Below are 26,925 nucleotides of genomic sequence, written 5' to 3'. Positions count from 1 at the left end.
TTAGATCTGAATTATATACTCTTTGATGGCATGAGTCTCTAAACTCCATTGTTGGGGGTGAGGAGCTCTGCAGCGTCTCGATGAATTAATGCAATTATTTTTGTTTTCCATTCAAACACGCTTGTTCTTATCTAAGATGTTCATTCGCGCTTAACTATGAAGAAGGTGATGATCCGTGACACTCATCACCTTCCTCAATCCATGAACGTGTGCCTGAAACTACCTCCGTTCTACATCAGATTGAATGAGTATCTCTTAGATTCCTTAATCAGAATCTTCGTGGTATAAGCTGGAATTGATGGCGGCATTCATGAGAATCCGGAAATTCTAAACCTTGTCTGTGGTATTCCGAGTAGGATTCTGAGATTGGATGACTGTGACGAGCTTCAAACTTGCGAGTGTTGGGCGTGATGACAAATGCAAAAGAATCAATGGATTCTATTCCGACATGATCGAGAACCAACAGCTGATTAGCCGTGCTGTGACAGAGCATTTGGACCATTTTCACTGAGAGGATAGGAAGTAGCCATTGACAACGGTGACACCCTACATATAGCTTGCCATGGAAGGAGCCTTGCGTGTGGGAAGAGGATTACAAGAGAAAAGCTGAAATAAAGCAGACAAAGCATCTCCAAAACTCCAACATATTCTCCATTATTAAAGTAACAATTATTTATTTTATGCTCTTTTATTTTTCGTAATTCAAACTAATAATTATAATTGATATCCTAACTAAGAATAATAAAATAACCATAGCTTGCTTCAAACCAACAATCTCCGTGGGATCGACCCTTACTCACGTAAGGTATTACTTGGACGACCCAGTGCACTTGCTGGTTAGTGGTACGAAATCATAAGAAATCTTGATTTTGATATTCGAATTAAAATTTCGTGCACCAAGTTTTTGGCGTCGTTGCCAGGGAATTGTTCGAGTTTAAACAACTAAAGGTTTATTTTATTGCTTAGATTAGGAATAATTTATTTTTGTTGCTATAGAGTCATTAAATTCTAAGTCCTTTATTCCCTTTTCAAAATTTTTTCAAAAATATTATTTTTCTTTATCAAATTTTTAATTTTTCGTGAGTTTAGTGTTTTGTTCTAAGTTTGGTGTCAATTACATATTTTATATTTTCCCTTTAAATTTTTGAATTTGTGCTCTTTGATCTTCAAGTTGTTCTTGTTGATTTTTCTTATTCTGTGTCTTTTCTTATTTTGCTTGTATTTTTCCAAAGCATTAGTCTTCCAAAAGGAATATACCTATTCAAAACAAGTGTTACATTTACTGTCCAATTGGCTAGAGCGTTGGTCTATGTTCTTGGTAATTGGGTATCTTCTTTTTAAAATCCTTTTCAAAAATAATTTTTCTTGATTTAATCTTGTGCCAAACTTTAAGTTTGGTGTTTCCTTGTCAATCTTTTTATAATTTTCGAAAATTTTATTGAAGTTTTCTAAAAATTTTAAGTTTGGTGTTCTTTCTTTTGTTCTTGTTGTTCTTGTGAATCTTCAAAGTGTTCTTGAGTCTTCTTTATGTTTTGATCTTAAAATTTTTAAGTTTAGTGTTCCTTGGTGTTTTTCCTCCAAAATTTTCGAAAACAAGGAGCATTAGATCTAAAAATTTTAAGTCTTGTGTCTTTTGCGTGTTTTTCTCTTTCATCATAAAATTCAAAATTCAAAAAAATATCTTTTCTAACTATTTTTAAGCTACTTTTTCGAAAATTTTTTTATAAAAATTCAGATTTCAATTTCAAAATTTTTCAAATCTTATCCTTTTAAGATTTAAAAAAAATAATATTATTATATCTTTTTCGAAAATATCCTAACAGTTTTCTCTCTCCTCACTTTTTTGAAAATCTTCATAAAATATTTTCAAATTCTTATTAATTTTTTAATTTTAATTTTCTTATTTTATCTTATTTTTATTTTGGTTTTTATTTTATTTTATTTTATTTCAAAAATCATTTTTTTATTTATTTATAAACTAAAAATTTAAATCCACAAAACCCCCTTTACTCCAACATGAACATAAGTGGAAATGAACAGTCCAGAAGGACTCTGGGGTCATATGCTAACCCCACTACTGCTTCATATGGGAGTAGTATATGTATACCCTCCATTGGAGTTAGTAGTTTTGAGTTGAATCCTCAGCTCATTATCATGGTGCAGCAAAGTTGCTAGTATTCCGGTCTTCCACAAGAAGAACCTACAGAGTTTCTGGCACAGTTTTTACAAATTGCTGACACAGTACATGATAAGGAGGTAGATCAGGATGTCTACAGGCTATTACTGTTCCCATTTGCTGTAAAAGACCAAGCTAAGAGGTGGTTAAATAACCAACCTAAGGACAGCATAAAGACATGGAAACAGTTGTCAGAAAAATTCCTGAATCACTATTTTCCTCCGAAACGGATGACACAGCTAAGGCTGATCATCCAAGGCTTCAAACAAGGAGATAATAAATCTCTCTATGATGCCTGGGAGAGATACAGAGAGATGCTAAGAAAATGTCCTTCTGAAATATTTTCAGAGTGGGTGCAGTTAGACATCTTCTATTATGGGCTTACATAAAGAGCTCAGATTTCTCTAGACCACTCAGCTGGTGGATCTATACATATGAGAAAGACAATAGAAGAAGCTCAAGAGCTTATTGATACAGTTGCTAGAAATCAGCATCTGTACCTAAGCAGTGAACCTTCCATGAAAGAAGAGGCTAAAGCAGTAACTGCTGAAATGAGTCCTGCAGAACAAGTTATAGAATTCAATCAGCAATTGGATTTTCTAACAAAACAGTTAGCCGAATTCAAAGAGATGTTACAAGAAACAAGAATGGCTAATATGAATATGGAAGTGCAATTGAAGCAAACAGAACAGCAGTTATCAAAACAAATAACAGAAGAGTGCCAAGCAGTTCAATTAAGAAGTGGGAAAACATTAAATACCTCACTTCAAGACAGCAGGAAGCCAAGAAATGAGCAAACTACCCAAAATCCCTCTGAGGACAATAAGAGCCCAGAGAGGAATAATTCTGGCACTCAAACGCTAGAGAATGGGTGGAAAGCTGGCGTTGAACGCCCAAACCATGCTCAGTCCTGGCGTTCAACGCCAGAAACAAGCAATGATTTGGCGTTGAACGCCCAAAGGGAGCACAATTCTGGCGTTCAGACGCCAGAAACAAGTAAGAAGTTGGCGTCTAACGCCACTCCAGTTTCCACCCCTGGCATTCAAATGCCGGTGGAAGATCAGACACATACAAGTGCTGATAATAACCCATCTAAAAAGGCTTCTCAACCCACATCTGTAGGCAATAAATCTGCAGCAACTAAGGTTGAGGAATACAAACCCAAAATGCCTTATCCTCAGAAATTTCGCCAAGCGGAATAGGATAAGCAATTTGCTCACTTTGCAGACTATCTCAGGACTCTTGAAATAAAGATTCCGTTTGCAGAGGCACTTGAGCAAATACCCTCTTATGCTAAGTTCACGAAAGAGATCTTAAGTCATAAGAAGGATTGGAGGGAAACTGAAAAAGTTTACCTCACTGAAGAATGCAGTGCAGTTATCTTGAAAAGCTTACCTGAGAAGCTTAAGGATCCTGGAAGCTTTATGATACCATGCACATTAGAGGGTACTTGCACCAAGCAAGCTCTATGTGATCTTGGGGCAAGCATCAACCTAATACCTGCATCTATTATCACAAAGCTTGGTTTGACTGAAGAAGTCAAACCAACCCGGATATGTCTTCAACTTGCTGATGGCTCCATTAAATACCCATCAGGCGTGATTGAAGACATGATTGTCAAGGATGGGCCATTTGCCTTTCCTAATGACTTTGTGGTGCTGGAAATGGAGGAGCACAAGAGTGCAACTGTCATTCTAGGAAGACCTTTCCTAGCAACTGGCCGAACCCTTATTGATGTCCAAAAAGGGGAAGTGACCCTGAGAGTCAATAAGGATGAGTTCAAGTTGAATGTTGTCAAAGCTATGCAGCATCCAGACACCCCAAATGACTGCATGAGCATTGATATTATTGACTCTCTGGTAAAAGAGGTCAATATGACTGAGAGTCTTGAATCAGAGCTAGAGGATATCTTTAAAGATGTTCAGCCTGATCTGGAGGAATCAGAGAGAACAATAGAACCTCTGAAAATCCCTCAGGAAGAGGAGAAACCTCCTAAACCCGAGCTCAAACCATTACCACCCTCCCTGAAATATGCATTTCTGGGAGAGGGTGACACCTTTCCTGTGATTATAAGCTCTACCTTAAAGCCACAGGAAGAGGAAGCACTAATTCAAGTGCTAAGGACACACAAGACAGCTCTTGGATAGTCCATCAGTGATCTTAAGGGCATTAGCCCAGCCAGATGCATGCACAAAATCCTATTAGAGGGTGATGCCAAGCCAGTGGTTCAACCACAAAGGCGGCTGAATCCAGCCACGAAGGAAGTAGTGCAGAAAGAGGTCACTAAATTACTAGAGGCTGGGATTATTTATCCTATTTCTGATAGCTCCTGGGTAAGCCCTGTCTAAGTTGTCCCTAAGAAAGGTGGCATGACAATAGTTCCTAATGAAAAAAATGAACTGGTTCCTACAAGAACAGTTACAGGGTGGCGTATGTGTATTGATTATAGAAGGCTCAATACAGCCACCAGAAAGGATCATTTTCCTTTACCATTCATAGACCAGATGCTGAAAAGACTAGCAGGTCATGAATACTACTGCTTCTTGGATGGATATTCAGGTTATAATCAAATTGCAGTAGATCCCCAGGATCAAGAGAAAACAGCATTCACATGTCCATCTGGAGTATTTGCATACAGAAGGATACCATTTGGCTTGTGCAATGCACCTGCAACCTTTCAAAGGTGCATGCTCTCAATTTTCTCTGATATGGTGAAAAAATTTCTGGAAGTCTTCATGGATGACTTTTCAGTATTTGGAGACTCATTCAGCTCCTGTCTTGACCATCTAGCACTTGTTCTAAAAAGGTGTCAAGAGACTAACCTAGTTTTAAACTGGGAAAAATGTCACTTTATGGTGACTGAAGGAATTGTCCTTGGGCACAAAATCTCGAACAGGGGAATAGAGGTGGATCAAGCTAAGGTAGAGGTAATTGAAAAATTACTACCACCAGCCAATGTTAAGGCAATCAGAAGCTTTCTGGGGCATGCAGGATTCTATAGGAGGTTTATAAAGGAGTTTTCAAAAATTGCCAAACCTCTAAGTAATCTGCTAGCTGCTGACACACCATTTATCTTTGATAAGGAGTGTCTACAGGCGTTTGAGATTCTGAAAGCTAAGCTGGTCACAGCACTAGTCATCTTTGCACCAGACTGGACATTACCATTTGAATTAATGTGTGATGCTAGTGACCATGCTATTGGGGCAGTGTTGGGACAAAGGCATGACAAGCTTCTGCACGTCATTTACTATGCCAGTCATGTTTTAAATGACGCACAGAAGAATTACACAACCACAGAAAAAGAGTTGCTTGCAGTGGTTTACGCCATTGATAAGTTTAGATCCTATTTAGTAGGATCAAAAGTGATTGTGTACACTAATCATGCTACTCTTAAATATCTACTCACAAAGCAGGATTCAAAACCCAGACTCATCAGATGGGTGTTGCTTCTGCAAGAGTTTGATATAGAAATAAGAGACAGAAAAGGGACAGAGAACCAAGTAGCAGATCACCTGTCCCGAATAGAACCAGTAGAAGGGGCATCCCTCCCTCTTACTGAGATCTCCGAAACTTTTCCGGATGAGCAACTCTTTGCCATCCAGGAAGTGCCATGGTTTGCAGACATTACAAACTACAAGGTAGTAAGGTTCATACCTAAAGAGTACAGTAGGCAGCAATCAAGGAAATTGATCACAGATGCAAAGTACTATCTTTGGGATGAACCATATCTCTTCAAGAGATGTGCAGACGGAGTAATCCATAGATGTGTGCCTAAAGAAGAAGCGCAGAAGATCCTATGGCATTGCCATGGATCACAATATGGAGGACATTTTGGAAGTGAGCGAACAGCCACAAGAGTCCTCCAATGTGGCTTCTACTGGCCTACTCTCTATAAAGATTCTCGAGTGTTTGTACTTAATTGAGACAGTTGCCAAAGATCTGGTAATCTGCCTCACAGTTATGCCATGCCTCAACAAGGGATCTTGGAGATTGAGTTGTTTGATGTATGGGGTATTGACTTCATGGGGCCTTTCCCACCATCATATTCAAACACTTATATTCTGGTGGCAGTGGATTATGTATCCAAATGGGTGGAAGCTATTGCTACACCCACTAATGACACTAAGACAGTGTTAAAATTCCTCCAAAAATACATCTTCAGCAGATTTGACACCCCTAGAGTACTAATCAGTGATGGGGGCACTCATTTCTGCAATAAACAGCTTTACTCTGCTTTGGTTCGTTATGGAGTTAGCCACAGGGTGGCCACTCCATATCATCCACAGACAAATGGGCAAGCTAAAGTCTTAAATAGAAAACTCAAAAGAATCCTGGAATGGACTGTAATTAACCGTAGAAGGGATTGGGCAAGAAGCTTGGAGGATGCTCTATGGGCATACAGAACAGCATTCAAGACCCCTATAGGGACCTCTCCATACCAGCTTGTGTATGGAAAGGCATGTCACTTGCCAGTGGAACTGGAACATAAGCCTACTGGGCAACCAGATTCCTGAACCTTGATGCCAAGTTAGCTGGAGAAAAACGATTACTCCAGTTAAATGAGCTAGAGGAATTTAGACTCAATCCTTTCGAGAATGCAAAAATTTACAAAGAGAAAGCAAAAAGATGGCATGATAAGAAATTGTCATCCAGAGTCTTTGAGTCAGGGCAGAAAGTTCTGCTATTTAATTCTAGGCTCAGATTATTCCCCGGAAAATTAAAATCCCGGTGGAGAGGACCATATGTGATTACAAGTGTGTCACCATATGGATACGTAGAGTTCCAGGAAAATGATTCTAACAAAAAGTTCATTGTTAATGGACAGAGAGTCAAACATTATCTTGAAAGCAATTTTGAGTAAGAATGCTCAAAACTGAGACTTAACTAAAGCTCAGTAATAGTCCAGCTAAAGACAATAAAGAAGTGCTTGCTGGGAGGCAACCCAGCCATTTACAAAGCTTATTTATTAATTAATTAATTTTTACAGGTATATGTCAAGTATCTTCAAGGTAAAATAGCAACTGCTTAAGTTCAGAGAGTTACAGAAGGAATCAGAGGATAAAACAGTAAAAAAGGAAGCTCACTGGTGCGAAAAAGCCAGTAAAAGTTGTTTTGGGCGTTGAACGCCCAAAAGAAGCACCTACTGGGCGTTCAACGCCAGTAAGGATAGCCAACTGGGCGTTAAACGCCAGAAAAGAGCATCTTCTGGGCGTTGAACGCCAGAAAGAAGCACCTTCTGGGCGTTCAACGCCAGATTTGCAGCGTCCTGGGCGTTCAGAAAAACGCCCAGTGACAAAGGATTTCCTGGCGTTCAACGCCAGAAAGAAGCAACAGCTGGGCGTTGAACGCCCAGGAGAAGCTGCACATGGGCGTTAAACGCCCAAAACATGCAGCGTTTGGGCGTTTAATGCCAGGATGGTGGGGAGGAGGTAAATTCATTTTTACTTCAATTTTTTAATTTTTTTTTTCGTGTCAATTCATGATTTCTTGCATAAACATGTTACAAACTCTCATCCTTCAATTCCAAAAAATTTTTATCCTAATTTCTAAAATCCCTTTTTCAAAAATATCAAATGTATCTTAATCCATAAACACAAATCTTTTTCCAATCCAACTCTTTTTCAAATCTTTTTCAACTCATCATATCTTTTGAATTTCGAAATTGCCTCTCCCTCTATTCCTCTCCTATCCTTTCTTTTGCTTGAGGACAAGCAAACCTCTAAGTTTGGTGTGATTTGCCATGATCACTGAGCTAAAACTCATTAAGATCATGGCACCTAAGGGAACATGAAGAGCAAGGATGTGACTTGAAGGAACTGAAGCGTCAGAAATTATCTCTTGAAGGATCAAGCATCCCACAGACTAGAGGAACACCCACTTCCCAAAATAAAGGTTGTTGAGTCCTAATCTTTGCCTTAACTCTGTGATAACTGTTCTTATTATGAATTTACCTTAGAAGTTATATATTAGTAGTAGTAATTAGTATCTCTATTTTGATTTTATCTCCAATGAAGCTATAATTTATTTTTCTCATCATCATCAAACATGAATAAAATAGTAGATTTTTAGAATAAAGAGACAATATTTTTTCGAGTTCTTAATAAGGAAAATTCTAATTATTTATGTGTGGTGGCAATACTTTTTGTCTTCTGAATGAATTCCTGAACAGTGCATATTTTTGATATTGAATTTTATGAATGTTAAAATTGTTGGCTCCTGAAAGAATGATGAACAAGAGAAATGTTATTGATGATCTGAAAAATCATGAAATTGATTCTTAAAGCAAGAAAAAGCAGTGAAAAACAAGCTTGCGGAAAAAAAATGAAAAATCAGTAATTTGTGAAAAAAAAAGCAAGCAAAAGAGGTAAAAAAAGCCAATAGCCCTTTAAACCAAAAGGCAAGGGTGAAAAGGATCCAAGGCTTTGAGCATCAATGGATAGGAGGGCCCAAGGAAATAAATCCAGGCCTAAGCGGCTAAATTAAGTTGTCCCTAACCATGTGCTTGTGGCATGCAGGTCCAAGTGAAAAGCTTGAGACTGAGTGGCTAAAGTCGTGATCCAAAGCAAAAGAGTGTGCTTAAGAACTCTAGACACCTCTAATTGGGGACTTGAGCAAAGCTAAGTCACAATCTGAAAAAGTTCACCCAGTTATGTGTCTGTGGCATTTATGTATCCGGTGGTAATACTGGAAAACAAAGTGCTTAGGGCCACGGCCAAGACTCATAAAGTAGCTGTGTTCAAGAATCAACATACTAAACTAGGAGAATCAATAATACTATCTGAATTCTGAGTTCCTATGGATGCCAATCATTCTAAATTTCAAAGGATAAAGTGAGATGCCAAAACTGTTTGGAAGCAAAAAGCTACTAGCCCCGCTCATCTAATTAGAATCTGAGCTTCACTTAAAACTCTGAGATATTATTGCTTCTTGATTTCTTTTTATCCCCTTTTATTTATCTAGTTTCTTGAGGACAAGCAACAGTTTAAGTTTGGTGTTGTGATGAGCGGATATTTTATACGCCTTTTGGGGATAATTTCATATAGATTTTAGCATGTTTTTATTAGTTTTAATAGAATTTTATTAGTTTTTAAGCAAAAATCATATTTCTGGACTTTACTATGAGTTTGTGTGTTTTTCTGTGATTTCAGATATTTTCTGGCTGAAAATGAGGGAGCTGAGCAAAAATCTGATTTAGGCTGAAAAAGGACTACTGATGCTGTTGGATTCTAACCTCCCTGCACTCAGAATGAATTTTTTGGAGCTACAGGAGTCCAATTGGCGCGCTCTCAATTGGGTTGGAAAGTAGACATCTAGGGCTTTCCAGCAATATATAATAGTCCATACTTTGCACAAAGATAGATGATGTAAACTGGCGTTCAACGCCAGTTCCATGCTGTAGTCTAGCGTCCAGCGCCAGAAACAGGTTACAAGTTGGAGTTCAACGCCAGAAACACATTACAACATGGCGTTCAGCTCCAGAAATAGCCCAGGCACGTGAGAAGCTTAAGTCTCAGTCCCAGCACACACCAAGTGGGCCCCAGAAGTGGATTTCTGCACCAATTATCTTAGTTTACTCATTTTCTGTAAACCTAGGTTACTAGTTTAGTATTTAAACAACTTTTAGAGACTTATTTTGAATCTCATGACATTTTTAGATCTGAATTATATACTCTTTGACGGCATAAGTCTCTAAACTCCATTTTTGGGGGGTGAGGAGCTCTGCAGCGTCTCGATGAATTAATGCAATTATTTCTGTTTTCCATTTAAACACGCTTGTTCTTATCTAAGATGTTCATTCGCGCTTAACTATGAAGAAGGTGATGATCCGTGACACTCATCACCTTCCTCAATCCATGAACGTGTGCCTGACAACCACCTCCGTTCTATATCAGATTGAATGAGTATCTCTTAGATTCCTTAATCAGAATCTTCGTGGTATAAGCTGGAATTGATGGCGGCATTCATGAGAATCCGGAAAGTCTAAACCTTGTCAGTGGTATTCCAAGTAGGATTCTCGGATTGGATGACTGTGACGAGCTTCAAACTCGCGAGTGTTGGGCGTGATGACAAATGCAAAAGAATCAATGGATTCTATTCCGACATGATCGAGAACCAACAGCTGATTAGCCGTGCTGTAACAGAGCATTTGGACCATTTTCACTGAGAGGATGGGAAGTAGCCATTGACAACGGTGACACCCTACATATAGCTTGCCATGGAAGGAGCCTTGCGTGTGGGAAGAGGATTACAAGAGAAAAGCTGAAATAAAGCAGACAAAGCATCTCCAAAACTCCAACATATTCTCCATTATTAAAGTAACAATTATTTATTTTATGCTCTTTTATTTTTCGTAATTCAAACTGATAATTATAATTGATATCCTGACTAAGAATAATAAAATAACCATAGCTTGCTTCAAACCAACAATCTCTGTGGGATCGACCCTTACTCACGTAAGGTATTACTTGGACGACCCAGTGCACTTGCTGGTTAGTGGTACGAAATCATAAGAAATCTTGATTTTGATATTGGGATTAAAATTTCGTACACCACCCGTCAATTTAGAATCTGTACGTAGATAGATCGTCTAACAAAGCCGGAAGTGGGGAAAGAGTTATTTTGGAAAATGAAGAAGGAACTCGGATTGAACTATCACTAAAGTTCGAATTTTCTCCTTCTAATAATCAAGCAGAATATGAAGCCTTGCTTACTAGCTTGAAGTTGGCTAAAGAAGTAGGGGCAAAAAGATTGATAGTATTTAGTGACTTTCAAGTGATCACCTTCCAAATTAACGGCACTTATCAAGTTAAAGATCCTAGCATAAAGAAGTATCTAGAAGAAGCACCGGAATAATTAGCATAGTTCTCGAAAAGGGAGGTCCGACATATAGCTTGGAAATTCAATGTCCGAGCAGATGCCCTCTCTAAGTTAGCTAGCACTAAACTAGGGGACAACTATAGAAGTCTGATTCAGGAAATTCTCCACGCACCATCAGTATCGAAGGGAGAAGACAAGTCAAACACAATAACCATATCCAACTAAAGTCTAGAGTGGATGTCTCCCATAATCGAATATCTTAACAAAAGTAATCATTAATATACTTTTAATTTTTAATGGTGTAATATAAAACAAAATTTAATTATTTTATATATATATATATATATTAAAAATAACATTTTAATATGAATTTTTCAAATATAAAAATTTTATTACATAACAATTGATTTTAACAAATAAAATATATTTATAGTTTTATATACTTATATGTTTTATATTCATTTATTTAAAGAAAAAGGGTTACACTTGTTATTTTAAAATATTTTTTATAAAAATATATTTATTTATTTATATAATAATATATTTTATATTTATTAAAAATCATTAATAATTTCCTTTTATGATAAAATTTATTTTTATTTAATAAAAGTTAGTATTTTATAAAAATAACATTTTTTTATCTTATTTTAGATATAAATAGCAAATGGAGGTTTCCCTCGAAAAATGCTATCAAGGTAGGACTTGGAGGAGCGCCATCACCCCTTTTGTTCTCCTCCCAATGTATGACCCATTTGTTCAACGTTTCCATTTCGTTTTTCACTTTAAACGTTTCTACAGAGGTATTCAAAATAAACAAGCTTAGTAATAATAAATAGAAGGTGAATTTTAGTATACAGAGCCAATTTGGTACAGATTTAAAGATTTGTTACACCACACTTTTTAAAGTTATACTTTAAATCGTAACTCTTCACAAAGAAAAGCGTCACCTAATGGAAAAAAGTAAATTAGAAGATTTAAGAGAAGAAATAATCAAGTTATCAAAATTAATAGATAAAAAATTAATGATTTTAACTAATGTTAACTGTAATGACACCGAATTCTTAAAATCAATACAAAATGATTTTTCTCAAAATCTTTATTTTACTATAAGTTTTATTGAAGGACTTCAAAAACCTGAAAAAACTTATTTTTCACACGGAATTTCTAAGAAATGTTACCATGGAAATGATTCCCCACATCTTTATCATACTTTTAACCCACAATTAAATTCTATAGTAGATATGCTTGAAGAAATATTAGTATCCATAAAATTTCAAAGAAATAAAGAAAAAGAGAATCCCAAAGAAGAAAAATTTCAAAATATAATCAACATAACAGATCTAAAAGTAAAACCACCACTAAAATTATGAATATTGAAGAAAAATTAGAAGAAGTTACAATGCTTTTTAAACAATTAAAAATGGCTCAAGAAAATAATATGATGGAACAAGGATTTCAAATAGAAGAAGAATTAGTAAATTTTGAAAATATAGAAAATGAAGAACACATCCTAGATTATTCAAGTGACGAAGAACCAGCAATTCTAATACAAGTAAAAAATGAAGCTGGAACATCTAAAGATAACCAATCTCAATATAAATGGGAAACAGGTTTTGATAATTATGCTTTTAAAAAAGGGTTTATAAATAAAGATTCAAAATATACAAAAATACCATTAAAATACGTTCCTAAAATTCAGGAAATGGAAGGAGAAAGAATGCTTGATTTAGACTGTAAAAAGAATGAAAAAGAAATTTTTGAAAATTGGTTGAATTCCTTTTTATTAGAAGCTTTTACTAATCCAAAGCTTAGTGAATTGTCTGGAAAAGATATTTGGAATTACATAGGATTTCATACTAAAGGAACTATAAGAGATTATATGACATCAATAGAAAACCAAATAATAGAAGATTTAGCAACAAAAACAACAGCTTATGATAAGATATTATATATAATGATGATTCTATATAAAGAATTTTTTGGAAAAAAATATTATAGATCATAGACAAGAAGTCTATGATAAGGAATATCAAGAAGCAAAAAACCATTTAGCTAATATCCAGATATATGATCTATGTAATGTGGAATCTTATATATGTAAATATAGAATACATTATTACAAATTAAAAGAAGAAGATAAAAATCATTATCTTAGTATGTATATAACAAAACTTCCATATCCTGCTAATGAATTTATAATGGGAAGATTTATAAGAGAAATAAATAGAGGGACAATTGAAAATAATTTTGGTGGAGCAACCGCTGCAATAAGAGAGGAAATAAAGGAACGTTGTATGCAAGAAGCCACTCAAAAAAGATTTGCAAATATAATTAGAATTTGCTGTCAGGATAATGAAGAGATACCCCAAAAATATGGGCTTAATAAAAATTTTCAGAGAAAAAGAAAATATCAATTTAGAAAAAGAAAATACTATCCAAACTGGAGAAAAAAGAGGTATTTTAGAACAAGAAATAACAATAAAAACAAAAGGAAAAAAAGTGACTATTGCCCAAATAAAAAAGAAAACTGTAAGTGTTGGTATTGCCAAGAAGAAAGACACTATGCAAATGAATGTCCGAAAAAGAAGGATAAAAAAGATCTTACTAAACAAATAGAAATTGCTAAGTCTTGTTTTATGGAACCATTAGAGGAATCTGATGATAACCTAGACTATATTTTTGAATATGTCTCAGAAACAGACTCAGAGACTGAGTAATAATGCCACATTTATTACTATAAAAATAACAGAAAAATTTATAAATGCTTTTATAGATTCTGGAGCAACACAATGCTTTGCTAGTTCAAATATAAAACTTGATTGGAAAAAATTAAAGAAACCATTAAGAGTTAGAATAGCTGACAAATCAATACATAAAATTGACCAAAAAACAGAGATGACTGAAATTTTTATTCAAAATTATAGGTTCATTGTTCCATCTATATATATGTTAGATTTTGGAATGGATTTTATCATAGGAAATAACTTTTTAAAACTATATCATCCATTCATTCAAGAATTAACATACATAGTTTTAAAAGCTCCACACGATTCTTCAATAAATCAAAAATCAAAACGTATAAAAATACCAACTACCACTATAGATAAGATTTTAAAATTTAAAATATTTTCTATATTAGAAACATGTTATTTAAATTTATACTTTCAGATAAATATTCCAAAAAATAATCTTGAAATAAAGATAGAGGAACTTTTGGAGGAAATTTGTGCTGAAAATCCTTTAGATATTAAAAATACAAATAACGAATTAGTAAGCATTAAATTAAAAGATCCTACAAAAGAGATAAATGTTCCAAATAAAATTCCTTATTCCGCAAGAGATAGAGAAGAGTTCTCTTTAGAATGTAGAGATCTTTTGGAAAAAGGAATTATAAGATTAAGTAAAAGTCCTCATGCGGCTCCAGCCTTTTATGTCGAAAACAATAATGAAATTAAAAGGGGAAAACGAAGAATGGTTATTAACTATAAGAAGATGAATGAAGCAACTATTGGTGATGCTCATAAACTTCCAAGAAAAGATTCTATTTTAGAAAAGATAAAAGGAGCAACTTGGTTTTCATCTCTTGATGCAAAATCAGGATATTGGCAACTTCGTTTAGACGAAGAAACAAAGAAATTAACTGCTTTTACTTGCCCAACAAAAGAATCAACAAGTGTGTTACTCTATGAATGGAATGTATTACCATTCGGATTAAAACAAGCTCCAGGTATTTATCAAAGATTTATGGAAGAAAATCTAAAAGAATTAAATGAATTTGTTTTAGTGTACATTGATGATATACTAATTTTTACAAAACAGGATAAAGAAGATCATCTTCAAAAATTATTAATAGTTTTAGAAAGATGTAAAGAAAAAGGACTAGTTCTTAGCAAAAAGAAAGCAAGAATAGCAAAACAAGAAATAGAGTTTCTTGGATTAATTCTATCCACTCAAGGAAAACTAAAACTTCAGCCAAATGTCCTAGAGAAGGTAAATTTATTTCCTAATAAAATAGAAGATAGAAAACAATTACAAAGATTTTTAGGATGTATAAATTATATTTCTGATCAAGGATTTTTAAAGAATATAACAGAATACACTAAAAGCTTATTTCCAAAAATAAGTACTAAAAAAGAATGGAAATGGGATGAAAAAGACAGTATGCAAATTCAAAGGATTAAAGAATTATGTGAAAAACTTCCAGAACTTTATATTCCAGAAGAAAATGACTACTTAATAGTAGAAACAGATGCTTCAGACATAACCTGGTCAGGATGTCTAAAAGCTAAGAAAGCTATAAAAAGTTTGGAACAAGAAAAAGAATCACTAGATTCTAAATATTCCCCAAAGGAATTACTTTGCAGGTACATTTCAGGGACTTTTACTCCAACAGAACGGAGATATACCACTCATGAAAAGGAAACTCTAGCAGCAATTAAATCTCTTAAGAAATGGAAAATTGATTTACTACCCAGAGAATTTACATTAAGAACAGATTCAAGTTATCTAACAGGTTTCATACGATATAATTTAAAAGTTGATTATAATCATGGACGATTGGTAAGATGGCAATTATTTTTGTTACAATATCCAATAAAAATTGAATATATTAAGGGTGACAAAAATGTTATTGCAGATACATTAACAAGAGAATGGAGTTCGTCTACAACGCATTAGATCAAGAAATTCAGAAATACAAACAAGAACTTGAAAAATGCAAGCATTGTCAGCAAATAAGGACACAGATCCAATCCCTCAAGAAGGCCATCGAAGCAATGAAATCAACACAACAACCAAAACCATCAGAGTTCAGCCAGCTAAGCGTGGTGGACAAATCAGGTGAAGAAAAAATTTCAGAAAATAAAATAATTGCTGAAATTATCAAAAAATCCACCCAAGATAAAAAATATTATGTAATTTATAATGGCCCCATGAAAGGAGTATATGATGCCTGGAAAAAAGCAGCACCATTTACACATCAACCAAGGATAATTCATAAAGGAGGGTTTTTAACACTGGAAGAAGCAAAGGAATCTTTCAGGGAATATGAAGCTCTTCATCCAGAGCAAACCCTAAAAAGAGCAGATAAAGCTCCAATTCAAACCCAGAGAACAGGAATAATAAGAAACGTTCCTACAAGGGCTGAAATCAAGGAAAAGAAAAGGGTCTGTAGATCAAATCTCAGAGAAACCCTTAACATAGTCCTAAATTGGACCGAAGAAAAAAGGGCAATCTTGGGATATTATCCTATTGCCAAAGAACAGCTAACAAAGCTGGTTATATTTCCAGATGCTTCCCCATCTGACACCTATCAGTTTTTCCAGTATGGATTAATTGATACAATTTTAATTTTTAATGATTTGAAAATTATTAGTGAGTTTCCTGCAGGATTCATTGATGCAGTAAAGAGATTTAAAAATATGATTGACAACGTAAATCCAAGGGATATATTCCTAAAATTTACGAATAGTCAACCTATTTTTAATGAAGAAGAAGAATGCTTGGTTCCAGCACATCAAGTAATCTTCATGTCCGTCTTCCCAGGAAATTTTCAACCAATTGATCAAGTTCAAGATTTAACAATCTACAGTCATGAAGGAAGACTAGCCAGCACACTAGCAAGGGTCTTTGAAAGAACTCAAAAGATAACAAGGGAATCTCACACAAGAATCAATTATAAAAGCAGAAATACTTTGCTTGTGTCCAGTAAAAGGAATGAAATTGAAGAAAGAGAGATGAGACTCTTAGTGGAATTTGAATCAGCATTCTACAACTTATCTGGACTCTTAGAAAAGCTCCCCGAAGGGATAAAAAGGAATCTCTGCTATTTGATAAAAGACAGAGAAGACCACAAGTGCCAGCTATGTGTCTCAGAGTTATCTGAAGAAAGCAATAATGAAACAGAATCAACCCACATGATAAAGGAAGGAGACAACGCATCTGAAGGCCACATAATGAAAGAGGAGGACAGCACATCCAAAGCATCTCTCAACATTATTGCATAATGACGTAAGCGCTTAGGTCATAGAGCACCAACAATGTAGCTGGTGCAAGATAATAAACAATGACGTAAGCAATGACGTCATAAGAAGGGTAAGGATGGGAATTGTCCATCAGACCCAACCATTATAAATAGGTTGCTTAGACAATTGTAAAGATCATCAAACCATAGAAAGCAGGAGGCAAAGAGTACTCATATGCTAGGAGAGCAAGGAGGAAGCTGCCGAGGCGATTCTATAGTTTGAAGAAGAATTCCCTTAGGGAAAACCAATTCTAAACTCCCCTCTGGAGTTAGTATCTACAATCTCCCCTCTGGAGATAAAAACATCTTATGTAAAATATACTAAATAAAGGAAGTTTTTCTCCAGAAAGGTACGCCTTTATCCTAATCTCTTAGTTATGAATTATTTAGAAAGCTTAGAATTAACAGAAGAATCTGATTATTATAGATTAACTGCTTTATTAGATAACGAAAAATAGGCTGTTCTAAAAACAGAATTAAACCTCAAATCAAATGAAAATTTTAATAAACAAAATCTTTTAAAAGAAGTTTTTAATAGAAAAAATATAATATACTATGGAAAAATTCAACTTGAAAGCCCTATAAAGATAAAATCTGGTAATGGAGAACTTGAAATAGCTTTGATAAATGATGAAGAGTTGAGTAAACAGATTGAGAAAATTAAAGATCAACAAAAGAGATCGAAAATTGGATGGATTCATATTAGTACTATACAAGTCTTAATCAAATCTACATATATGAAAGGAATTAATTCACCAATAAGCTTAGCGATTTGTGATAAAAGAATTACTGATGACCCAATAGATCAAATAATTGGAATTGTTCATGGAAACTTGGCAAATGTAAATGTAAAATTCAATGCCCATCTTGGATATGCTATACCTTTATCAACTGAAAATCTTGGAAGATCTATAAGTTTGGCTTATAAATTTCACAGAAAGAATCTAATAGAACAAGATGATGAACCATTTTCAATTACATATGCAATAAATTATGCTTTAACAAATAGCCATCATAGTATAATATTTAAAAACAGAGAAAGAATTTATGTTGATGAATTATTTCAGAAAATTGTAAAAACAGAAATTCCAAAATATAAAGCTATTGAAAACCCAGTTCTATTATTAAAAGAACCATCAGGAAAATTAGTTTCATCGAATTTTCAAATAAGAGAATCTAAAATTAATAGCCCTTTAAGTTTATCCAAGTTAAAGATTAAAGAAGAAAATTCTGAAATAAAAGAATTAACAAAAAAGGTCGAAAAATTAAATGAAACCTAAACATTAAATTATGACAATAAATAAAGAAAAAATATATGTAACTTATCAAGACAAGAAACAAGAGCTCTTTGAAAGAGAAAATCGGTTGAATTATTTACAGTTTTCTGAAATAAATCAAAGAGCATTTGAAGCTCTAAAAACAATCTATGACAAGTTAAAAAGAGAAGTCGAAGAGTTAGAAAAATTAATAGAATCTCTAGAAAATAGTGATGAATCGATGATAGAATTTTCAGAAATTTTAAGATAAATAATGAAGTATACAAAGATTGAAAGACCAGAAAACAAAATAAAAAGAAAAAGGGCGAAAAAATTAAAAAGTAAAATAAAGGAGTATAAAAGGGAATTAAATAATCTTCAGTTCAAAATTAATGACCTTATAATAAAAAGGATAGAAATAAGAATAAATATAAACAAGTTGGAGCTAAACTTAAAAAATTTATAAATGACTGGAAAACCCTATTATGACTTAAAAGAATTAAAGCTGTTAAAAGAAAAAATGGAGAATGAAGTTGAAAAATTAAAAAGATATTTAGAAACAACAGAAAGTGTAGAAATAAAAGAGGTTTTTGAGGATTTGAAAAATTATATTAAAGAAAAAGACAAACAGATAAAAGATTCTATATACAATAATTCATGCAAAAAAGAATATTATAAACTAAAACAAGATTGAAAAACTATAACAATGAAATCAGAATTAGTAATAATAAAAATGAACAATACTTTTTATGAAATTGTAAACTATAAAGTACCACCAACAAAATCTATACAAATTATAAACTTATTCGAAGCAAAATATAAAGAGTTAATAGAAATTTTGAAAATAGAAATTTTGAAAAAGAAATTACATCTAAAAATTGGTATCAGAGCCAAGTTAACGATTAACGGTAACACTTTCTCTTTAAGCAACATTTTTAGTGATACGCTTTTAAATCAATAAAAGACAAAAATCTATAAATCTGTACAAAAATACATCTGTACAGTAGATAGACCCTAAATAGAAATAGATCCTCTTAATTATTAAAAAAATTAAAAAATTATGGAAAACGCAAACATGGGGTTCAATGCTCTAGCAGAGTCAAAGAACAAATAGAATAAAGTGAACAGCGGAACTAGTGGCGTGGCGTCTTTAGCCTTTCTAAGATTTTTTTAATATTTTATTATGTTCATATGGTAAAAATGAACTATACATCGAACTGATGGAAGGAACGAAAAACAAAAAATACAAATATAAAACAAAAGTGAGCTAAAAGACTTTAGAAAAGAAAAATTTAGTGAACCCCATCTTTCCACCAAAAGGGCGGACATGCAATATACATTTTAATTATCTATATTTTATAATATATAAGATAAATTATTAAAATAATACTTAAAAATTTATATTATTAATAAAAATAATTTTTAAAAATATAAATAATAAACACGTTTTTTAAAAATTTAAAATATAATAAAAATAATTAAATATTTTTAAAATATTTTAAAAATTAAATTTTGATGTTAATTTTTTCATAAAGTATTATAAAATTATAATTTTTTAATTTATTTATGGATAATACATATAATTGATAATAACCACCTTAATTATTTTATATTATATAATTTATATATGTTAATCTTATTTATTATTATAAATACTAAATAAAATAAATTATTATTATTTTTATTTAAATTTAAATGATAATAAAATAAAATATTCTATTTTACTTTGACTTTTAGGATTTAATGAAAATCATAATCAAGTATAAATAGAGCTTTAGAGTTTGGTTCTCAATATATCAAAATTATCTTGTAATTCTTACTCTATCAGAAAATTGTTATTCTTTCAAAAATAAAAGATTCAGTAAATTTTGGTTTAAAAAGATAAAATAACCATAAAAATAAAATTCTTTTGATTATATTCATGAATTTAGGTATACTTGTGTTCTCACATCACCTTTTTTTAATGATTTAACTTGAATCATCTCAATATACCAAATGAAATGAATAACTACACTTATTATTAAGTGTCTCCATTTAAAAACATTGTGACATTTATTAATGTAACATTTTAACCGTTACTAATATATCGTCATCTCTATGAACATCTCTCTTTTTTTTACTATCTATTTTTTTCAGAAGATCAAAACCCTTGTTGACCGCCGTTTCCGTTTGAGATCGAGAAGATAACATCGCAGCCTTGACCACGTTGCCGTTCACATTTGCCATCCACCGTCCTTATTCGCTGTCTCCGTCCGCAATCTCTGCACCGTGCCTTCTCTTTTCCTCTTTTACGAGTGCGAAATAATTCCTTTTGTGACTTCTTCTACAACTGTACAATTGTGCATATGATACTATACTCTATTTCTGTCACTGCAACAAATACGAATTTTAGCAACGCCAAAATTTACAACGTTTTAAAACCATTCTCTTAGATGGTTTTAGACAACAGTTTTTTATAGTGTTACTATTGAAGTTCAATTTTTTATTATTTTATAGCAACAAAATAAAATTGTTTTCTTTGACTATTTTAAAGAACGATTTTATAACCATTACAAGGATTTACTTTAAGCAACGATTTTTAAATGTTGTTTAAATAATTATACAAAAGACACGCTTAAAAACCGTTACTTAAGTTGCTACACTTTAAAATTGTTCTATTAGATAGCCTTAGACAATAATTTTTATAGTGTTGCAATTGAAGTTCAATTTTTTATTATGTTATTACAACAAAATAAAACCGTTCTCTTTAACTATTTTAAAGAACGGTTTTATACCATTACAACAATTTTTATATCAAGTAACAATTTTTGAATATTTAAATAATTATATAAATTAAAAACTACATATAAAAATGGTTCTCTATAAATATTAAATTAGTAGAAGGATAAAGTTGCCCAATATTTTTTAGTGGATAATGGTAGGAGGTACTTGAAAGGGACTCTGATGTTTAAGCTATAAAGAGTTTTAGGCAGACTTAAGTGAAGATTGAAAAATACCTGAATTTTATAGGGTATTTTGTAGAGACAGATGAGAAATGAACTATAACTCAAAAAATGAGAGGGAGAGGGAGAGAGTGGGGTAGATCTAGGTTTTTACAAAAAATGATCCTCGGGATTGGAATCGAGAAGAGTATCAACGTTTGGAACACAATTTTTTCTCTGTTTTTGTCGACAATTTGCCGCAAGATGTTTCAAAGAAGGAGTTATTTCACTTGTTCCATTGGACAGGACGAATCAACGACATCTATCTAGCGCAGAAGATGAAAAATGGAAAGATTCAAATGTTTTCTTTTATTCACTGTACGACGAAAGGGGGGCGATAAAGGCCATAGCTGAAATGCATCATACGAGAATAAGAGAAAAGATTATCTACGTAGGTGAGGCTAAGTACAGAAGGGTTTCGGTAGGAAAGGACAATGGGGCATCCAAAGAAGACCTTAGAAGAACTGAGGTGGAAAGCAGGCAGCCTCGGAGAGGCGAAAGTCCAACAAGAGTGGAAGACTCTAGAAATGCTACACCCGTAAACGACTCCTAGGGAAATGCCAGGACGAAGAAGGTAGAAGTACCAATAGCAAAGGAGAATTTTGATTGGTTGTTGAGGAGCTTAGTAGGGGGTACAACGAAAGCCATTGATTTTGAATCGTTACAGAGAGCTATCGTAAAGAATTTTCCTCATGTTGTTGAAATGATTTACAGTTGTTGGAATGTTAGAGGACTATGAGGGAATGAAAAGTTGAGTATGGTGAAAGATTTGAAGAAAAAGTATAGGTTGAATATGCTAGGCTTGATTGAAACCAAAAAGGAGGTAGTAATTAAATTTGATGTAGCTCGTCTGTGGGATTGTGACACGGTGGATTGGGAATATGTGGGATCAACTGGAGCCACTGGTGGTTTATTGTTGATGTGGGATAACTTATTTTTTGTACAGTCAAATTGCTATAAAGGGGATGGCTGGTTTTGTGTTGAAGGTTTGCTGACAAACAATAATTTTAACTTTGCGTTCTGTTTGGTATATGGTGCACATGTGCGGAGTGATAAAATGGTGATGTGGGAGGATTTAAGCTATATGGTGGGTTTATGTCAGGTCCCGTTTTGCTTTATGGGTGACTTCAATGAGATCTTACGACTAGAGGAAAGGAAAGATGTTGTTAGTCTACCAGCATCAGCTGAGGATTTTAAGGAGTGGGTGCAAGACTTGCAGCTCGTAGACTTACCGCTAACGGATAGGAAATACACTTGGTTTCGAGGTAAATCTTGTAGCCGCATTGATAGGGTGCTGATAAGTTTGGAGTGTGATAAGGAAATAAATTGGGTATTAAGGATTTTATCACAATAGATAAAAATTATTCAATAAAGAGCATACCCAAAGACACAGCGGAAACATAAAACATAGATAATGAAAAACAAAAAGATAGATAAGGGGAGATTTTTTTCCTACTAGACCTCTAAAAAACCTGTTCTTAGCAACCTAGGTCACTGGAAGGGTTTTCCTTACTAGACCTTCAAAGAACCTGTCCTTGACAACCTAGATCAGAAGGATGAAAATTGAATCACTCAATTTTCTCCATGCAACAAGCGAAGCAAATCACTCACCTCACTCCTCACATAGTAAAAACGTGCTTAAAAGCAACTGAAAATTTATTCATCAAAAGTTATTCCAAATTGTCTCACCAAAGGTATTTAAATAGACCCCTAGCAAACTAACTAAAAGATAAGATAAGTAATTTAAATCAGATTTGATCTTATTGGATTAGATCAGATTTGATTTAAATTTTAACATTCTAAAGATATGATAAATAATTTAAATCAGATTTAATCTTAATTGATTATATCAGATTTGATTTAAATTTAAAATTCCTAAAAATACTACTAAGCAAATCGGAAGTAAATCAAATCTTCCAACAAACTCTAACAACAAAACAAATTAAAATAAATTATTAAGAAATTCAAAAATAATAATAATTTATGCCTCCCACAGAATTTGAAAAGCATTATTGGGTTTCTTGCTGTCCTGACTTAGCCTAATGGGCCTTATGAGTTGTTGCCCTTTCAGCACCACTGTTTTTGAGACGGACTCTTGGTCTTCTTGATGTCCAAGACTGGCATGGTACAATTCTTCTAGTATTCAGATCCTTGAATATGACAAGATTACCATTCCGTCCCTTATCTCTAAGATGAAAAAAATGCCCTCCTGACCACGTATCATTCTCTCCCTCTTCAAAAAGATTCGTCCTCGAATCTTGCATGAGATGCTCTTCGTCCCTCCAAGGAAAATCATGGTTAGATGTATAAGAAACTAAGGACTCTGTGGATTTCAATAAGACTAATGCATTCTTGTCTAAGCTAGAACTTTCTAGATATCTCTCACAAGTGTGTTTATTGAACTCAGTTTATTTTTCGCTCATTGACTCCTCTCGCTCACTATTCTCATTTTTCCTCTCAAATCCCTCACTTTCAATCAAACATGGATTCTTTTCACTCAAATACTCAATCTCTTTCTCAATTTTTTTCTCTCATATTCTTCAAATTGCTCACATCCCAAGGACCCACTTGAGAAATTCTGCACTGTTGAATCTTCCAAGGATATATCACCCTCTACAGCATACTCAACAAATTCTTCCATCTCTGGCTTTGAAGAAGAATGAAAGATAGGCATAGAAGAATTCCTCTTGTTATGGCGAGTTATCATTTGTTGCACCTGCTCCCAGTCAATGACTAATTTGACCAAATTGTCCATGGTTGTGTAACGGTAACGTTGGACTTCATCTGCAAGTTCTTCACGTAATCCAAGTAAAAATCGATCCTTAAGAACCTCAGGACTCCTTTTAATATTAGCCATGTCCATCAAATATAGAAACTCCTTGTGGTACTCCATCACTGATTGTGAGCCTTGTTGTAACGTAAAATTTTTTCCAAAAAATGTATTGTGGTATGATGATGGCACAAACTGTCTCCTCATGATTTTTTTCATCATCTCCCAGCTGCTAATGGGGTGCTTTCCATACCGTCTTCTAGATCTTCCTAATTCAGTCCACCATATACGGGCAGCATTGGAAAAATTGGATTGTACCAGTTGAGCATTCTTTTCTTCTGAAAGGATGCAATTTGCAAAAATTGATTCTACCTTCCTTTCCCATCTGAAATACGCTTCAGGATCATTCCTCCCTTTGAATGCAGGGATTTGAAACTGAGAACTCTTTTTCGCATATGAACTTCCTTCATCATCACTATCGTAATATTCAATCATTTTTTATTATTTTTTCTCAGACACTGACTTAAAGATAGGATAAATGCAAAAACAAAATTAAAAAAGGAATTTTTTTCGTTTTTTTACTCTAACGTGAATTTACAGAAATTAAAAAAAAACAAAGAGACTAAACAAGACCCTTGGAATGTGTAGATAAATAAGAATTTACCTACGACTTGTAACTGATACCAGATGATAAGAAAATAAATTGGGTATTAGGGGTTTTATCACAATAGATAAGAATTATTCAATAAAGAGCATACCCAAAGACACAGCGGAAACATAAAACATAGATAATGAAAAACAAAAAGATAGATAAGGGAGTTTTTTTCCTACTAGACCTCTAAGAAACCTGTTCTTAGCAACCTAGGTCACTGGAAGGGTTTTTCCTACTAGACCTTCAAAGAACCTGTTCTTGACAACCTAGATCAGAGGGATAAAAATTGAATCACTCAATTTTCTCCATGCAACAAGTGAAGCAAATCACTCACCTCACTCCTCACACAATAAAAACGTGCTTAAAAGCAACTAAAAATTTATTCATAAAAAATTATTCCAAATTGTCTCACCAAAGATGTTTAAATAGACCCCTAACAAACTAACTAAAAGATAAGATAACTAATTTAAATCAGATTTGATCTTATTGGATTAGATTAGATTTGATTTAATTTTAACATTCTAAAGATATGATAACTAATTTAAATCAAATTTGATCTTAATTGATTATATCAGATTTGATTTAAATTTAAAATTTCTAACAATACTACTAAGCAAATCGGAAGTAAATCAAATCTTCCAACAAACTCTAACAGCAAAACAAATTAAAATAAATTATTAAGAAATTCAAAAATAATAATAATTTATGCCTCCCACAGAATTTGAAAAGCATTATTGGGCTTCTTGCTGTCCTGACTTAGCCCAATGGGCCTTATGAGTTGTCGCCCTTTCAGCACCACTGTTTTTGAGACGGACTCTTGGTCTTCTTGATGTCCAAGACTGGCATGGTACAATTCTTCTAGTATTCAGATCCTTGAATATGACAAGATTACCATTCCGTCCCTTAGCTTTAAGATGACAAAAATGCCCTCCTGACCACGTATCAGAGTGGCTGGAGGAGTTTCTAGATACTCGATTGAAAGGTGGTCCGAGAGGACTATCGGATCATTGCCTGTTGATTCTAGAAGATACAAGACTCTGGGCGGGTCCAAGACCTTTTCGTAGTCTGAATTCCTAGTTTACACATGAAGGATTTCTGAGGATGGTCAAGGATGAGTGGAAGAACTTGGGTGATGACCTCTTCACAAATAAGCTGAAGGCTTTGAGAGTTCTGGTAAAGAGATGGCACAAAGACATTTTTGAGGATATGGATAGCAAGATAAAGAAGTTTGAGGAATAGATAAAGAAGATTGATGATATTGTTAGTGCCGGTTCTTATGACGAAACAATGGAGGCTAGATGGAAAGCTCTTGTGACTTGTTGTGCAAAGTGGTATACAAGAAAGGAGATTCATTGAAAGAAGATGTCTCGATCTCAACATGCTAGAGATATGGACAAAAACACCAAGTACTTCCATAACCTAGCATCAGCCAGAAGGAGGAACAACAGAATTGATTCTTTAGTGATTAACGGAAGATTGGTACGGAATCAGGCCAGAATAAATATTCCGATTACAGGATTTTATAAAGATCTGTATCAGCAGGAACATGCTCCTTTTATTGGCATCCATGATGGGTTGGTAAAATAGATTGAGGAGTGATAAACCACTATTTTATGCTTTATATTGTGTTTAATTGTGTAGTTTTATCATGATACTTACTCACTTATTCATTAATTTAGCTTGCATTTATATTTCCTTCCCGAAATTATGACATGATTGAAAATTGCTTCCTAGAGACTTTTAATTATGCATTTTAATTCTCTTTTATTCCATTCGATGCCGTAATCTGTGTGTTAAGTGTTTCAGGCTTTATATGGCATGAATGAGTTGGAGATTGGAAAGGAAGCTAGCAAAAATGGAAGGAACATGAGAAAGTGAGGAGATAACCAGCGAGAAGTGACGCGGCTGCATGGCTCACGCGTTTGCGCGAAAGAGGAGAAATCGCAATGAGGCGGCCGCATGGCTCACGTGACCGCGCGGATTGGAAAAGCACAAGTGACGCGGAAGCGTGGACGATGCGAACGCGTGGCAGGAAAAAACGCGAATGACGCGTCCGCATGGATGACGCGATCGCGTGACATGCGCGATCTGCATAATCTGCAGAATTCGTTGGGGGCGATTTTGGACCCTATTTTGACCCAGTTTTCGGCCCAGAACAGCAGACTAGAGCCAGAGAACATGCAGAAACCAGGAACAACAATTCATTCTAGACAGTTTTAGTTTTAGATCTAGTTTTTACTCCTCCTCTAGG

The sequence above is a fragment of the Arachis hypogaea genome, chromosome 3 (genome assembly GCF_003086295.3).
Source record: "Arachis hypogaea cultivar Tifrunner chromosome 3, arahy.Tifrunner.gnm2.J5K5, whole genome shotgun sequence".
NCBI classification, from domain to species: domain Eukaryota; kingdom Viridiplantae; phylum Streptophyta; class Magnoliopsida; order Fabales; family Fabaceae; genus Arachis; species Arachis hypogaea.
This window is presented reverse-complemented; position numbering follows the sequence as displayed.